Source organism: Xenopus tropicalis, chromosome 6, assembly GCF_000004195.4.
Source record: "Xenopus tropicalis strain Nigerian chromosome 6, UCB_Xtro_10.0, whole genome shotgun sequence".
Taxonomy (NCBI): Eukaryota; Metazoa; Chordata; class Amphibia; order Anura; family Pipidae; genus Xenopus; species Xenopus tropicalis.
Window position 1 is genome coordinate 92,606,575 of NC_030682.2, and position 16,721 is coordinate 92,623,295.

Below are 16,721 nucleotides of genomic sequence, written 5' to 3' on the forward strand. Positions count from 1 at the left end.
CATGTGCAGCTTGCCAGCTTTTCCGTTTCTTGTTATTCTTCTTCTTAATTTGTTCTTCATTTTCGAAAAGTAATAAATTATCATCATAATCTAAAATATGGTTGTTATCAGTCTGATACCACGATCGATGGTCCTTGTTTTTGATCCCATGTTTGAAAATGGTCTGACATCGCAAAGATTAAAAATAACTTAAAAATCACACAGCATAGAGACCCATTGTGTGGAACCCTGCCGATATTTACCTTTTGTTTATATGTACTGGGACTGCTGGGAGTTTCACTAACTAGGTCTGACATTCACAACAATTTAGTACTTTTTAGAGGGGAAAATAAAGAGAAGTAATATCAAGTAACAATTTAACCAGATAGCATTTTATATTGCAAGCCACAGGTTAAAAGAGGCAGAAGATTGACGCAGATACATAACCTGTTTTTAAATGCCAGTCAGAGCCCAGATCCTTATGTTCTACTGTACTGTATAACATCCCAATGGTACTTGTCAGTGACATCCTGAGAGGGAGGGGCAACAGCACTGACATCACTAAAAGTGGAGGGGTTTCTTGAGGCATCTGACCTGCCACCCACCTGAACCAGAGCAAGCAAACCCTATCAGAGACTTGAACCTGGGCATCACTAGCAGAAGAGGAGCATAATGAACGCCAACTAAAAAATTGCTTAGAATAGGCCATTTTATAACATACTAAAAGTTAAAGGAGAAGGAAAGGCTAAGTCACTTGGGGGTGCCAAAATGTTAAGCACCCCCAAGTGACTTTAATTGCTTACGTTGTACCCCGGGCTGGTGCCCCTGTTAGGAGAAAACAGCACCAGCCCGGGGTACCTGGAGCGATGCGCTTCCTCCTTCCTTCTTCGTTTTGCTGCAACTAACACAATAGGCGCATGCGCAGTAGAGTGAAAAGCCGACTTCTCTGTTAAAGTTCCACTATTCACTCTACTGCGCATGCGCGTGCGAGCGATACAGGATGGAGGAAGCGCTGCAGATACCCCGGGCTGGTGCTTCAACTTTTGCATATTTTCTGTGACTTTTTCGTACAAAATCGCATTGTCGGGCCGAGTACGAAAGTTTTGGATTTATTCAAGCTACAGTATTGTGATTTTCCTTGGGCGAAGTTGGAGCTGCAGAGTGCCATTGAGTCCTATGGGAGGCTTCGAAAATCATGCACTGAAGGTTCAAAGTCAGAAAGGTTTTCCTGCATTTTACGATCATTCAGATACGAAAAAATTTAACTTTTTGGCCATTATACAATCATATACAATTTTTCCGTATTTTCAAATGTATTTTATACGGTTTTTTTGTATCGTGCTTTTTTTTTTTTTTTTAAGGTTGATTTTTATTGAGTTTTACAACAACAGTGGGAATGGGGAAGGGGAGAAAAGGAGGGGGGGGAAAGAAAGGGGGTTAAGAGAGTAACGGTTGTTACAATAGAGTAGCTGGTGAGTCAGTCCAAGGAGACCAAATATTTTCAAACTTCGCCGGGCATCCTCTGGCAAGATATGTAAGTTTGTATAGGTCTAGTTGAGAGTTGACCAGGGCAATCCATCTTCGGAGTGTTGGAGGTGAGGGGCTCATCCAATGTAGGGCAATGGTTTTTTTTGCGTAAAATAGTAACAGTCTCATTAGTAATTTAGAATTTCTGCTGTGTACCAGAGAGTCTAGGAGGCCCAGTATGCAGGTGGTTGGATTGAATATTTGGGGGAGATTCAGTTCCGTACCCATGAATTCTGTAATTTTATGCCAAAACTGTTGAAGTACGGGGCAGTCCCATATCAGGTGCATAAAGTTAGCCATAGGCGCTTTGCATCTTGGGCAGTTCGCTGATTCGGTTTTCCCCATGATGTGTAGCTTTTGCGGGGTGAGATAGGTCTGGTGTACAATTTTAAAGTGTATAAGCTTATCCCTTGTGCTTATTAAGGGTTGATAGAGGTTGCTAATGACCTCGTCCCAGTCCTCGGGGTCTAGATGTACCCCAGAAGTTTCCCATTTAAGCTTGATATCTTTTAGCGATCAGGATTTTGTAAGAGTTTGAGAGCAGTTTGGCTTTGTTTTCTTGTGCTGCCAGCCGTTCTAGGTCTAAGTGCTGGATATTCGGAGGTTGTTGAAACTGTGCGCTACATAAATGTGTAATCTGTGCATATCTAAGGTTAGACAAGCCGGGTCGGGGGATAATTTGCTGCAAAGAAGGTAGGGTATGTAGTTCTCCATTTGTGTATAAATGATCTATACGTTTTACCCCAAGTTTAGCCCAGGATCCTGCTTCTGGGAAGGAAGCGAATTTCTGTAGGTTGCTATTTCCCCATAGTGGGGCGTCAGGTGATATTATTCCTGTTTTATTGGTTAATAGGGTCATGGAATCCCATGCTTTTTTGGTGGCATCTGAAACTGGGAGTAGTGGGCTAATATCCCTTCTTGTTCTATACAGGGCATTGTGCATGCTTTCTATTGAGGAGAAGTAGAGGCCTTCTAAAATTGAAGCTGGGTTCTCGGGGTCAAACACTTTCCAATTTGCGACATGGGCACACTGGGAAGCTAAATAGTAGAGCTCGTAGTTAGGGGATGCTAGACCTAGTTGGTCTTGCGGGGCATTCAGAGTGTACCTTGAGAGCGTTGGGGATTTGTTACCCCAGATAAAAGCAGATTGGGCTCGGTTTATTACTAGTAGAAAGCTTTTAGGTATGTGACATGGGGTATTACTGAATTGATATAGAAATTTCGGCAGGAAGATCATTTTGCATATATTGATTCTTCCTATTAGTGTGAGTGGTAGTTTTGTCCAGTGTTTGAGAGACTCTGAAAATTTGTTATATAGTGGGCGTAGGTTATGTTCAAGGAATTGGGCTGGTTCTTTATGAACCGTTATTCCCAAGTATTTGAAGCTGTCAGCAACTTTGAGGGTGCAATCTGGGTCTGTCATTGTGGGGGTTTGGCCATCTAGGGGGAAGATTATGGATTTTTCCCAATTGATCTGTAAGCCTGAGTATATACCAAAGGACTTGATTATGTGTAGTACTGTTTGAAATGAGCCATTGGGGTCTGCAAGATATAGCAGCGTGTCATCTGCGTATAAAGAAATTTTCTCTTCAACAGTTTTATATATGAGTCCTTTGACTTGCTGGGAGTGTCTAATCAGGATTGCCATGGGTTCAATCGCTAGGGCGAAGAGTAGTGGGGAGAGGGGGCATCCTTGACGGGTACCTCTAGTGAGTTGGAATGAGGTGGATAGAATTCCATTTACTTTGACGGCCGCTTTGGGTTCACTGTACATCAGTTTAAGCCACTTAGCAAAAGAAGGGCCAAACCCCATTCTGACAACTACCTTCCAAAGATAGGGCCATTCAATCGAGTCAAAGGCTTTGGCCGTGTCTAAGGATACTATCAGTCTGGAGCCCTTGTTATCATGAGGTAGTTGCAGATTGAGGAATAATCTCCAAAGGTTAAAGCTTGTGGATTTTGCTGGCATGAATCCAGTTTGGTCCGGTTCTACTAGTGTGGATATGACTTTTGCTAATCGTTTTGCTAGGATTTTGGCGAGGATTTTGATCTCTATATTTAGTAACGAGATTGGCCTGTATGAGGAGCATAGAGTTGGATCTTTCCCAGGTTTGGGAATGACTACAATGGTTGCTTCTGAGAATGACTTGGGGAGTGAGAATTCCTCAAAGGCATGGAGAAGTGTTTCGTGTAATTTTGGGACTATTTCTCGAATATGGGTCCGGTACCATTCTACAGTAAAGCCGTCTGGGCCTGGGGATTTATTTGCGGGGAAGGACATGATAGCTTCTGCTATGTCAAATTGGGTAATAGGAGAGTCCATATATCTTGATTGCATGCGTGATAGCTTGGGTAAAGAAATTTTGTTAAGGTAGTTATGTAACTCCGTATTGGAGTAGCGGGCAGTGGAAGTGTAGAGTGAGGTATAGAATTTGTTAAATTCTGCTGCTATGTCTACGGGGGCAAGTAGTGGCTCTCCATTGGAGGATAGTATTTTGGGAACAGCCGTGGTGCTCTCGAGTGGCTTGGCCAAGAAAGCCAATGGTTTGCCATTTTTATCACCGTAGGCGAACATAGTGCTAGCCGTATAGAGGAGTTGTTTTTTGGTTAAGTTTATTCTGTGGAGATTGAGCTGTCTAAGGGCGTCTGCAAAGTTAGCGTGGTTTTCTGGGGTAGGATCAGTGGTGTAGACTGTTTCAGATGAGCTCACGGCTGCCTCCAAATCTAGTAGGGTGTCTTTAGAGTGCGCTCTAGCTTTGGCAATGGCTGCCTTCAGGGCGCCTCTCATTACAGCTTTGAAGGCGTCCCATAGTACCTGGGGGGAAGCTGAGTTCTGGTTGTCTAGCCAGTACAGTTTAATGGCCTCTTCAGATGCATAAGTGATTTCAGGGATTTTAAGCCAGAGAGAGTTTAGCCTCCATTGCCTACTCGTGGATTCAGGGCGTATCTCTAGGGAGAGGAGCAGCGGTGCATGGTCTGAGATTGCTCTTGGTAGGAATTTGATTTCCCTAACTTTTGGTAGGAGATCTGGGGAGAGTAAGGCTAAGTCTATCCTGGAGAGGGACTGGTGTGTGGCTGAGTAGCATGAGAATTCTTGTGTATTGGGGTGTTTCCACCGCCAAGTGTCTACTAAATCATAAGCGGTTGCCCACTTTGCTAGTTTGGTTGATGTTCCAGTGGATGCCGCAAGTCTATCTATGGATGGGTTGAAGCAAGAGTTAAAATCTCCCATAATGCACATTGGGGCAGGGGGTAGCTGGGTTGCTGCTGTATAGATTTCCTGCAGTACTGCTTCAGTGAAGGGGGGGGGAATGTAAATGTTTATTAGCAAAATTAAGTAGCCAGCTATGGCGCAGGCTATTATCTGGTACCGACCCGACTTGTCTGAATGGGTTTCTAGTACATCAAATGGTAGGCCTTTTCTGACCAGGAGTGAGGTACCTCTCGCATATGTTGAGTATGTTGTGTGGTGTGTGTATGAGACCCAGGGTCTTCGAAGTGCAAGAACTTTGTTACCTATTAGATGCGTTTCCTGGAGCATCAGAATGTGGGGGTTGTACGATTTCAGGTAGTTGAAGACCAGTGATCGCTTCACCTTATCATTCATGCCCCGCACGTTCCAGGATATCAATTTAACCGTAGCCATTGCTATTTACAGGTGTGGGATGGATGCTCATTTCCCAGATCTCGGGTATAGTGAGTTCCTTGGAACAAAATAAGGCAGTTACTCTCACCGTTGAGAAAGAGGGAGAAGGAAAGAGAGGGGAAAAAGAACAGTGAAAGAAATAACATGTAAACAAACCCCAAACACAACCCCTCCCCCACCCTGCCCGTCCCTGAAAGTTTGGTGGGCTTATATTCCCAAACGTAACTATAACTGGGGAATATGGTTGCCCATAACATAGAAGCATCGGAGCCCTGATGTTCGAGTGGGGTCTCCGTGGGTGTTTGTGTCTCTAGTCCCGGTGGGTTTAACTTGTGTAAATAGGGTCTAATATGGAGGTAGGGTATTCTCAGGCCTGTTTCAAAAAGTTGGTGATCATATACTCAGTTTAGGGATGACCATCGTGGACGCGCCGTTTCGCCATCTTTTCCAAGTGGAGATCAGTAGGTGTTTTGCGCTTTGCAGGACGTTAACTGTGCCATTGGTGATTGTACCATCTTGGGGTGTAGTCGGTGGCCGCTATAGCTGGTTGTTGTTTCTCTATCAGAAAGTGCAGATTGCGTTTCTTTTTGTTATTGTCTTGTAGTAGCCTGGGTATGTGCGAGGCTCTGGGGTTCAGGTGTAGCTGTTCCTGTGTAGCTGGTAAGTCATTTATTTCGGTGTATCGTCCGGTCAGAGGTTATTAGTTTGTGGAGGTAAGTGCACATCAATGGTGAGTGTTGCATATAGGTAAGGGTTCTAGTGGCGGCCTGTTAGCATGTCAGAAGGCAAGTTGTCGCTGGGGTTTATCAACTTAGGGCGCTCCCAACCCCGCTGTTCGTGAAGCTATGCTCATAGGTTTCTTTGTGCGTATGGTTTGCGGTGTATTGTTTGATAGGATTTGTCCTGATTGTTGGGCGCATTGAGTTTCAGGGCTGCTACAGGACTTACTCTCCACTCAAGTCGCCTTTGTTCCGGTTGTCGGTAGTGGTACACATCGTTGGCGAGTGTTATATAATGGTAAGGGTTCTGGTGGCGGCCTGTTAGCATGTCAAAAGGAGAGCTATGGGTGGGAGTTCTCAGCTTGTTGCACTCATAGCACTACAGTACTTGAGGCTGTGCTTGTTAGTTTCTGTGTGCGTCTGGCCTGTGATGTGTAAATAGGTAGAGTTTACCTTGGTTATTGGGCGCCTTAGTTTCCATGGCTGCTACAGGACTTACTCTCCACATGTATTGCCTTCATTCCGGTTACAGGTAGTGGTGCGTTAGTACAGCAGGTTACCATCCTATTTGGGGTAGCGCCTTTAGTGCCTTGGGTTTCCCTTAGGCCGCGCTTCAATCCACTCTAGGGCTTCCTCTGGTGTGGAAAAGAAGTGGGCTCTATTGGAGTCCATGACTTTTAGTTTAGCTGGGTACAGCATAGAGTAAGGTAGGTTTAGATCTCTCAGTTGTCTCTTGACCGCCGTAAAGGTGCTGCGTACCTTTTGCAAATGTGTAGAGTAGTCGGGATATAGGGACACTGGGGATCCATTGTGTTCCAGTTGTCCTGCTGCACGGGCTGCCGTTAGTGCTGTATCCCGGTCTCGAAAATGGAGGAGACGCATTAGGAAGGGGCGCGGCGGGGCTCCTGGCGGCCTAGGGCGCCCCGGTACCCGGTGTGCTCTTTCGACCATGTAGTGGGGGGTGAAGACCGCTTGTGGCAGGAGTTGCTTTAGCCAGCGTTCTGCAAAATCTACTGGGTTGGCGCCCTCGGATCCCTCTGGGAGACCCACTACTCTTACATTATTACGGCGTTGCCGGTTTTCGTAGTCATCTAGGAGAGCCGCTTGTTGCTTAAGTTGGACCTGCAGGCCGTCCACTTGTGTTACCAATGGGGTGCTTATATCTTCCAGCGTGCTCACTCTATTTTCTACGGCTGACGTGCGTTCCCGGATAGTTTGCAGATCTACCTTGATAAGGGAGAGGTCTATTTTGACCTCCTCTATCCGGGCCGTGAGTGTTGCTTGGCAGGTAGCTATTGCTGAGAGCACCGGAGCTAGCGTGTTGTCAGGGGCAGGCTCATCTGGCGGTGCAGGTGAGGCGGGCGCGTCAGCGCCATCTTGTGCAGGCCTCCGCATGAACTGATCGAGTTTTTGTGAAGTTTCTGTGTTTCTTTTGGGCCCTTTGTTGCCCCCCATGTTTCCACCACTTAGAGGGGTATTATAGAGGCAGATAGGGTAAGTAGGTTCGGGTCAGAGTGAAATCAGGATCAGTGCACCCACGGAGCTCTGCACGATGCGTCTTGTTAGCTCGGCATTCGGCCACGCCCCTGGTATCGTGCTTTTTAAACGTACTTTGATAAATCTGCCCCTTAGAGTCACTGTGTCGGCCTGGATGCAAGCACATGGGGCGAATTTTGGTGCAGAAATGCATGGGTATGCATTTTGAGGCTGAAATCTGTTCTGTGTGCCTGCATGCAGGCCAATGCAATGGGTCTAGGTGCAGGCACAGGGACAGGCTGATGCCAGTGTAGGGGGCTGACACTTGTCCTGCATTTATCCACAGGCAGTTCCATGCAGAATTAGCCTAAAGGTGCCCACACACGTGAAGATCCGCTCGCTTGGCGACGTCGCCAAGCAAGCGGATCTTCACCCGATATCCCCTACAGGTGGGCGATATCGGGGAACATGTAGGCTAATTCGATCGTTTGGCCCTGGGGCCAAACGATCAAATTATATTGGCGGCAATGGGGCAGTCATTTCAGGGACCGCATTAACGAGCCGATGCGGTCCCCGATCCGACTAAATCTTTTAACCTGGCCGATCAATATCTGGCCCCTCGTTCCTGCCCCTACACGGGTCGATAAGCTGCCGAATCGGTCCAAGGGACCGATATTGGCAACTACAATCGGCCCGTGTATGGCCAACTTAAGTCTTGCTACTATACAAACTGTACTACAATAAGTTTGTTTTAAGGGACAGACCCAGGGTCTGACTGGGCCGCCGGGACACCGGGAAAAATCCCGGTGGGCCCCGGCTCTAGTGGGCCCCAGCGGCCCAGACCCAACCCTTGCAGGTGCTCTCCCTCCCGACCGCTCCTCCCCTGACACGTCAAATTTACGTGCTCGGAGGAGGACGTCGGGAGGGGGGCCCTGCGAGGGGGGTTAGGGGATGCGCCTAGCTGGGGGCACCTGCATGGCCCCTGGGACAGGAGTCCTGGTGGGCCCTTCACCCCCCAGTCCGACCCTGGACAGACCTTCAAGATTTCTGTCCTGGCTGCAGATGGTATCATAAAGGGCTTTCTAGTGTTCCACATCTGTAGAAATAAAACGAAACACTGCAGTTTCGAGTGCAGAGTGGTTCATATAATTAGTGAAGGTTCATTAGGAGTTTTGTTCAAAATGTTGCTTGCAAATCAGACTATACAAGTTTCCTTACTTTCCTTACACAAGTTACTTACTCATGAGGGAGTGGTAAGAAGCATGGCAAAGAGATGCTATAGTTCATATTTTATTAATGCTATATTTATATGTGTGATTGTTATTTAAAGAGTACGTTCTTCACTGATTATGTAATAGATCACTTTGTAATCCTTTGTGCCACATTTAATTTTTACAAAACATTCCCTTGAATGTATTCTGTATGGCTAAATAAAGCTATGTCTACTATACAGCAACACTCATCAGTGGCTGCTGGCTTCACAACTGGACCCATAAGGCTTTTATAACGGGTTCTGGGATTTAAATTAAAACTTAGATTTTGCATTAGTTTCAGAATTGCAGTTCTATAAAAATCTAAAATGTCACTCTCGGTCGGCTTGTATGCTGTTCAAAAGATTTATTGAATGGGGGATACTTCATTTACTTTTCTTGTAATAAAGGCAAATCAAGGCATACTATGATTTTATGCCCATTAAATGATGTTATATAAGGCTCAAGTGATCCTGTCTTAAACTGGATACTGCCTGTCCAGCCAGCAGTGTACAGAACTGTTAGAGACATACAATGTACCTTTGTTTGCCTGGGGTCCTGGAAGGATAATTGTGATTAGTATGAATACATTCTCTTTTCTCTGGGCTCTGCAAGCTAGAATATACCCTTAGGCAAACACCTGGTGCCTGAAATATACCCCCAGACCAGCATGGACTTTTAGAATATTAAAATAAAGGTCACCATTTCCCTTTCTCCCTACCCCTGAAAATAAAGCTGATCATTTCTAGCCCTGTGGTAGTTTTTGTTTTCTTTCAGTGCAACATGTAGATGTTTACAGGGCAGGAAAAGTTTATTTGTTACAAATAAAAATACATTACAAATAAATACATTACGTACTGAATATATAGAGATTTTGAACATTCAATTGGAAACCCCTCTGTGAAAATTCAGTGCTTGTTTCAGACACCCTTGGGAAATATCTGTATGAGCAGGGAGTACAGCAAATAATTATGAATCCCTAAAGGCAAAGCTGGATATTAATAGTATAATGAAACTTGTTCAGTCTAGTCAGTAGTACTGATTGAGGTACATTATCCCATACTACTTTACTATAAACTGCATTTACTTCACAACATTGTTATAGTCGGAGAAAGGAAACCGTGCATGTTTACACATGTTGGGAAGGACTATGTGGTTTCTTTTTAGTAGTTCTTAGAGGTGTTGGATTTTATGCTTCTGCTTTATGGATCTAACAGTCAGTAACACTCAAGGTTAATTGCAGGGGCTCACAGGCTAAATGAGTATTTGTAAGAGCAGTATCTATGGGTTTCTATGTGTAAGTATAGAAATGTAAAATGGATTATTCGGAAAAAGAAAACAACAATTTTTAAAGGAGAACACGCATTATAATTACTGGGGGTGCCAAAATATTTTTAAGTGATTATAATCACTTATCTGGTGCCTCAGGACAGTGCTCCTGTTGCTGCCATCTTCTTTGGCTATCTCTGTTTTCTCAGAACTTAGATGCAAAAACTTGCCTCTTCATTTTACCGCGCATGCCCCTGCCCAGGCAAAAATACCCCATGCCGGTGCAATTTTCTGGTAACATGACCATCAGCCTGGGGTATTAGGTAAGCGATTATAATTAATGGGGGTGCCTAACATTTTAGAACACAACGATTATACATTTAGTATGTACCTCTTCTGTGTGCCTGCCCAATTAAATTGATATCTTTTCACCTATATACCCAGCTATATAGGAGATATCCGATCATTTGGCCCTCAGGCCAAACAATCGAATATAAATGACGGGAACAGGACCCGTTGGAGCGAGGACCACATCAATGAGCCAATGATGTTCCTGATCTGTGTCACAATCTGTTTTAGATTTCTGCTCAGTGAGGAGAGAACCAACACTAGCAGGTTGATGTAGGAATGGAAATAAAATAAATAAAAAGGGAATACTAAAGATTACTTAAAGTGAATGAGGTACCAGGGCTTTGGAACACATTCTGTCCATGCAAATTTTTCATTTTTTTTGTGCTTAGACCTAACTTTACTAGGGGGTGGCAAATAATAAAGTTGTAAATTTAACGGTCAAATTCATATTTTATTAAAACCAGAAATCGGCTCTTTTAGAACAGAAAGAAAAATTGCACTCTCTGCACAAACAATGTGCCCCCACCTTGAGTAAAGTGACAGCAGCCCCAGAATCGTCCCTAAAATAATAGAAACAAGCTTAGATTTTCAGATTTAGGAAGTGAAACATGCAATTTACAGGGCTCATTTACCATCATCTCATGGTGGTGAATAGCATCTGCATTTTTTGCCCTTGTGGCAGATGCATCTTTTATAATGCATTCTGTACAAGATGCACAAGAGATGCACAAGTTTTCCGGAGTTGCATGGCTTTTTATGCAAGTTTATGCACAAAGTTTCACATTGACTTCTTATGTATTTAGTTATGCAGGGCTGTGTAAAATTAAATTGCATTTCAGATACACTTTTTACAGATTTACAAATATACTGCATGATCAGAAGTTGTCTCAGTTCCCATAATACAGACGGGAAACCATTGAGCTTGTGGCACAAAAAGTGGACCTATAGCGATTTTGAGTCATAGTTGCTCACATGAAATAAGCCCAATCATTGCCCACAAGCATTTGTGCCACAAGTGTCACACGGTTCATTCCATCATGTAGCACAGTTTGTAATACAGGTATGGGATCCCTTATACGGAAACCCGATATCCAGAAAGTTCCAAATTCCGGAAAGCCTGTCTCTCATAGGCTCCATTTTAAGCAAATAATTCAGATTTTTAAAAATTGTTTTCATTTTTCTCTGTAATAATAAAACAGTGCTTTGTATTTGATCCCAACTAAGATATAATGAATCCTTACTGGGTGCAAAATAATCCTGTTGGGTTTAATTAGTGTTTTATTGATTTTTAGTAGACTTAAGGTATAAAGATCCAAATTACGGAAAGACCCCTTATCAGGAATACCCTTAGTCCCGAGCATTAACGGGTCCTATACCTGTAATTGCTCCAGTTCATCTGTTTGGGCATAAAGACAAATGCTTAATTTATTTTTGTAGATTTTGTATTCAGCATCGATCTTCATCCACTGGGTACATTGCTGTGTGAATAAAATGGATCAAGCCTGTGCTATAATAAAAAGCTATTTAATTCCAGGCATTTTGTTTAAAAATCAGTAGATGTTAGAAGAAAGGAAAATAGCAGATACAACCAATATCACAAAGTTACCTAGGCATTTGGGAAAGACACATTCATAAAGCTTCATTCATAAACCTTCTTCTATTCTGATCTTTCATGGCGTTGAAATCATATGCTAAACATACTACAGTTATTTTATCTATATATTCCACAATTGCAAAACTATGGGTGAATGTGTATAAGCACCAAACTATTGGTGCATTTAATCTTCCAAAAATAGCTGTGAATGGATCTCTCTCCTGCATTATCCTTTCAGTCCTTTACCCTAAGCCTAACCAGTACTTCTTTAACTATTTTGGGTGTTATTTACCAACATACTGTAAATACACATAATGTAACATATAGCAAATACACTGTACTAATGTAAGCTTATTGGCAGTTTTGTTGGCCACTGCACCTACTGTATAGTAGATCATCTCTTTTGTGGCATCTTGATCTGTAGACGGCCATCTATCCACCTACACCCTATTTAGGCATTCTTCCTGCTTCCTCCTCACTGACCTTGGGCAATCCTTGTCTTTCTCCTGGTCAGGGCCTTCCACATACGCCACAGGCAAAGAAGGAAAATGTACTGGATGTACTAAAGGTTAAAATCAGATACCCACTGTTTCTGGTGGACCACTATATAAATATATAATTTGAGGCACCTTTTGACTACTAGTGTTGTTTTCCAGGGCTCTACAAATGGCAAGGTCCTATACCCTAAGGAATACTTTGGGTGCACAGTAAAAATGTGCATGAGGTCTTAAAGGCTACACTTATTAATATAGCATGGTGGTGAAAAGAAAATGACAAAAAAGCCCCAAACCATTACAGAAAATATTAATTAACTGCAACTGGGCATTGAATATAATAGTGAATGGAATAATTAATAGATTAAGCTACACAAGAGCTTTTGTAGGAGCTTTTAAAGGATGTCTCTTGCTGCTGCGTGGTGTTGCATGACAAGATTTTGTGGGTCACAAAATCTTATCAAAATCTTCCATGTAGTTCAGCGTTAAAATGTAAATGGTCTGACAGGTACAGGTATCGGACCCCTTATCTGGAAACCCATTATCCAGAAAGTTCCAAATTACGGATAGGCCTTCTCCCATAGACTCCATTTTAATCAAATAATTCACATTTTTCAAAATGGTTTCCATTTTCTCTGTAATAGTAAAACAGTACCTTGTACTTGATCCTAACTAAGATATAACTAATCCTTATTGGAGGCAAAACAATATTGGGTTTAATTACTGTTTAAATAATGTTTTTAGCAGACTTTAGGTAGGAGATCCGAATTATGGAAAGACCCCTTATCTGGAAAACCCAAGGTCCCGAGTATTCTGGATAACAGGTCCCATACCTGTACTTAACAATACTGGAAGAAGGCCATGAATGATACACAGCTATAGTATATGTTTGCAAAAGGGGTTATCTTTTCTCAGTTTTGGGGGACCCAAATAATTTTCTGTGGATCTCAGTGGCTAATTATTGTACAACTGGTACATGAGGATGGGGGCTTTGTTTCTTTGGTCACCACTGATGCAAGCATTCCTGGAATATTTTCTCCTGTGTCCATCATTCTCCAGTATTGCCACTGAGTTAATCCACAAGGTCCTGGTTAAACACACAGCTTGGATTTGAGGAGCACGTGTTACTGTACAAACACAGCCACCTGTTAGCTTTATGTAATTAGTTACTAGGACTGAAAAAGGACACTAGTCCTAACCAGTGGAGCTAAACCAAGGCCACAGCTATAGCTTTTTTACATGATTATGATGACTGTAGTAAGAGAGTTGTTTGCAATTACGCGAATATCTTACTAGATTTCCACTTTACAGCAGAAAAACAGATTTTATGATAAAAAACAATATTAAAATACACATTACATGTTGTAACAACAAATAGATAAGAAACAACATGGCCTTTTAGCTGTACTGCAGAGAGGGAGGTGTGACTGTTAACTGAGGGGTTCAACACCATTTTCTAATAACATTATGCCTGCTGTAAAATGAACGCATTTCCAGTTTTGTGAAATTGGAGTAATGCTTGTTATATTTTTATTAGACACATAGAAAACAGGAAATCTTAGGTTTCTAAACAGTATACCTTAGATTAGGTTAGATAGGACAGGGTCAGACTGGGGTACCTGGGATCCAACAGAAATTTGCATCCTGGGGGTTCACCAGGGGCATTTTCCCAGGGCCCATGGCTTGTAGGGGGCCCATTGTATCACTTTACATCAGAAACTTTTTTTGCAGAGTAGAAAGAGAGTGAGATTGAAATACATATCTGTAAACAGTATGGGCGGGATTAAAAAAAATGTTTGACCTTTACCAACCAAACAGGCCACCTGACCTAGTCATGTGCATCCTCCCTTGCTCCTTGCTGAAGCCAAACTGGTCAATTTGGGGGGCAAAGTTAATGGTGGATCTACAGCCCTATGCCTCAGTTCTTACTTCAGGCCGGGAGTTAGTGCAAATGCAGGGCAAATTTGCACCCTGGCAGTAACCCATGGCATCTAAACAAATGTTGCTTTCATTGTTTAATCTGTTGCTGACTGAAAAGAAGCAGTCACTGATTGGTTGCTATCGATTACTGTGCAGATTTGCCTGATATCCATAAATTAGCCCCACAGGGGTTTCTGTTGAACACAAATGTCTATTGCCCAATAGACAAATGTCTATTGAAGGGCACCCCTGTTCTTTTGAAATAATGTTGGCTAAATATATTCATGCTTCTTGAACCCTGCCTATCTTGCACACACCTTGGAACACCACCTGTGCACTTATGGAGAAATCCTTATGATGACTTAGCTCAGATACTTAGAAATCTAATTATCTAGAAAATCTAATTATAACCACTCCTATCTGTAAACATTTGCATGGCCCCATATATTATGTTCCAGGAATATTTAAACATGCATCGCAAATTGTTAATATAGGAAAGGAACTTCATTCAAACGTAAGAGCCCAAGTACCTGATCAAATTATTAAGTAATGCTAAAGGTTTGGTAGCTTTTCTGTAATTTTTATTTGTAAATGACACTGTTTACATAGCAAATAATTCACTCTACCATTTAAAATTTTATTCTTGAACCAACAAATTTATTTTTTTTTAGCTGTAACATTGGTGTGTAGGCAGCCATCTCAGTGCATTGTGCCTGAGTCTGAGCTTTCAGAAAGAGCCAGCGCTACACATTAGAACTGCTTTCAGGTAAATTTCTCCTACTCCCATGTAACTGGAGGAGTCACAAGCCGGACTTGGATTTCCTATTATTGAGTGCTCTTCTGATATCTACTAGTAGCTTGTATCTTGCTAAGTTCCCATTGTTGTGCTGTCCGGCTGCTGGGCAGGGGAGCTGCTGCCATGAAGCAAGTTGAGAGCGCAATTGCCTTAGGTGGCTCAGGGGCCAGAAACGCCCTTGCTGCTGGGAGGGGGATGATATCACTCCAACTTGCAGCTCAGTAGTAAAGTGTGACTGAAGTTTATCAGAGCACAGAAATACCCACAAATACTTTTCTATTGAAGGGCGCATGCTTTATTACTCGAAAATGCTTGCTAATGCATTTTTATTTTAGCAAAATGTGTGCCAGCTGAAATACAGCACTTCCAGTTCTCTTCAGTGTTCAGGTATTTTCTGGTCATTTGTTGTCCACCAGATTACAATCATTAGCAAACAGTGTCAACAAATGCAGTATAAATTTGCTATAGAAATTAAGTAAAGCAAAAACTGACACTCAGACACACCCCAAGTCTTGGAAGAGCAATAAATTCTAACAATAAGGTCTCTGTTTTATCTCATACATCTAGGTCCCATTAGAGGTGTTGCTTGGGAAATCGCTGCTTATTATAGTCATTGATTATCACCCAAATTACACACTGAAACAAACCATATGCCTTATTGAGCCACGTGGTTGTTTTTAACACTGTCTCTCCTATATGGTTTGCCTTTGTTTGGTTGGGGGAGCAGGCGGGCATCACATGGGGCTGGGAAATCAGTGGAGTGGGTGTGCAGCTCTGGCCTTATGGTGTAATCCATCAGAGGAGAGTGTCAGGGAAGGGAGGGATTAGTAGGTTATTACAAATTTACTGGCAATTATGTTGCTGGTAAATTTGTAATCCAGGCCATAGCTGGTGATTTATTGGCTGGCTTGTAACCCTACTCTCCTACAATTTCAGATCCTGGTTTGCCAGCTGGTATTGACCTCATTTTGTTCCACTGGAGGCTAAAGCTGGCCATACACGTTCAAATTTTAGTTGTTCTACAACAAACATTCATATATTGATTGTAGTTTTAATGCAACAATCTAAAACTAACATTTAGCTTTAAACTGGAAAAATAATAAATCTGGCAATGTTCTGGCCATTAATTGACAGACAACAATCGTAGCACTTGCAATAGTTTTGGCAATAGCACATCAGGGGAAAAAAGAATATTGTCAGACATGCAATGCATGCAAAGATATTATCATTAGAAATTCTCTAACCTTTCCGATCAACTAAACACTGTTCTAAAAAGTATCCTGCTCCCACATACAGACCTTACAACATGTGTGTATCACTAATGTGCTTGTTCAGCCTGTACTGATAAACTAAGGAAGTTGCATACTTGTGCAAAGTACAGGGCACAACAGATGCAAAGGAACCTTGAAATTCACACCAGCAATGCCAGAGTTTCCTTAACAGGTTGTGTCTACATGCACAATTAACTGCATTAAGTGGATTACACTCATGCTTTTACTGAAAACATAAGTCGAAGTGAAGAAAATCACACACCACACCTTTTAAACCACAACAATTAACCAGGATATGGACACTAGAAATCAGGGAGAGAAAATTTTTTGTTGAATAAAAATCATTAATGACATGAATCATGCCCGACGAAGCGGTACACCCCCGAAACGTTGCTACTACATTTTGAATAAACACGCAGGGGTTTAGCT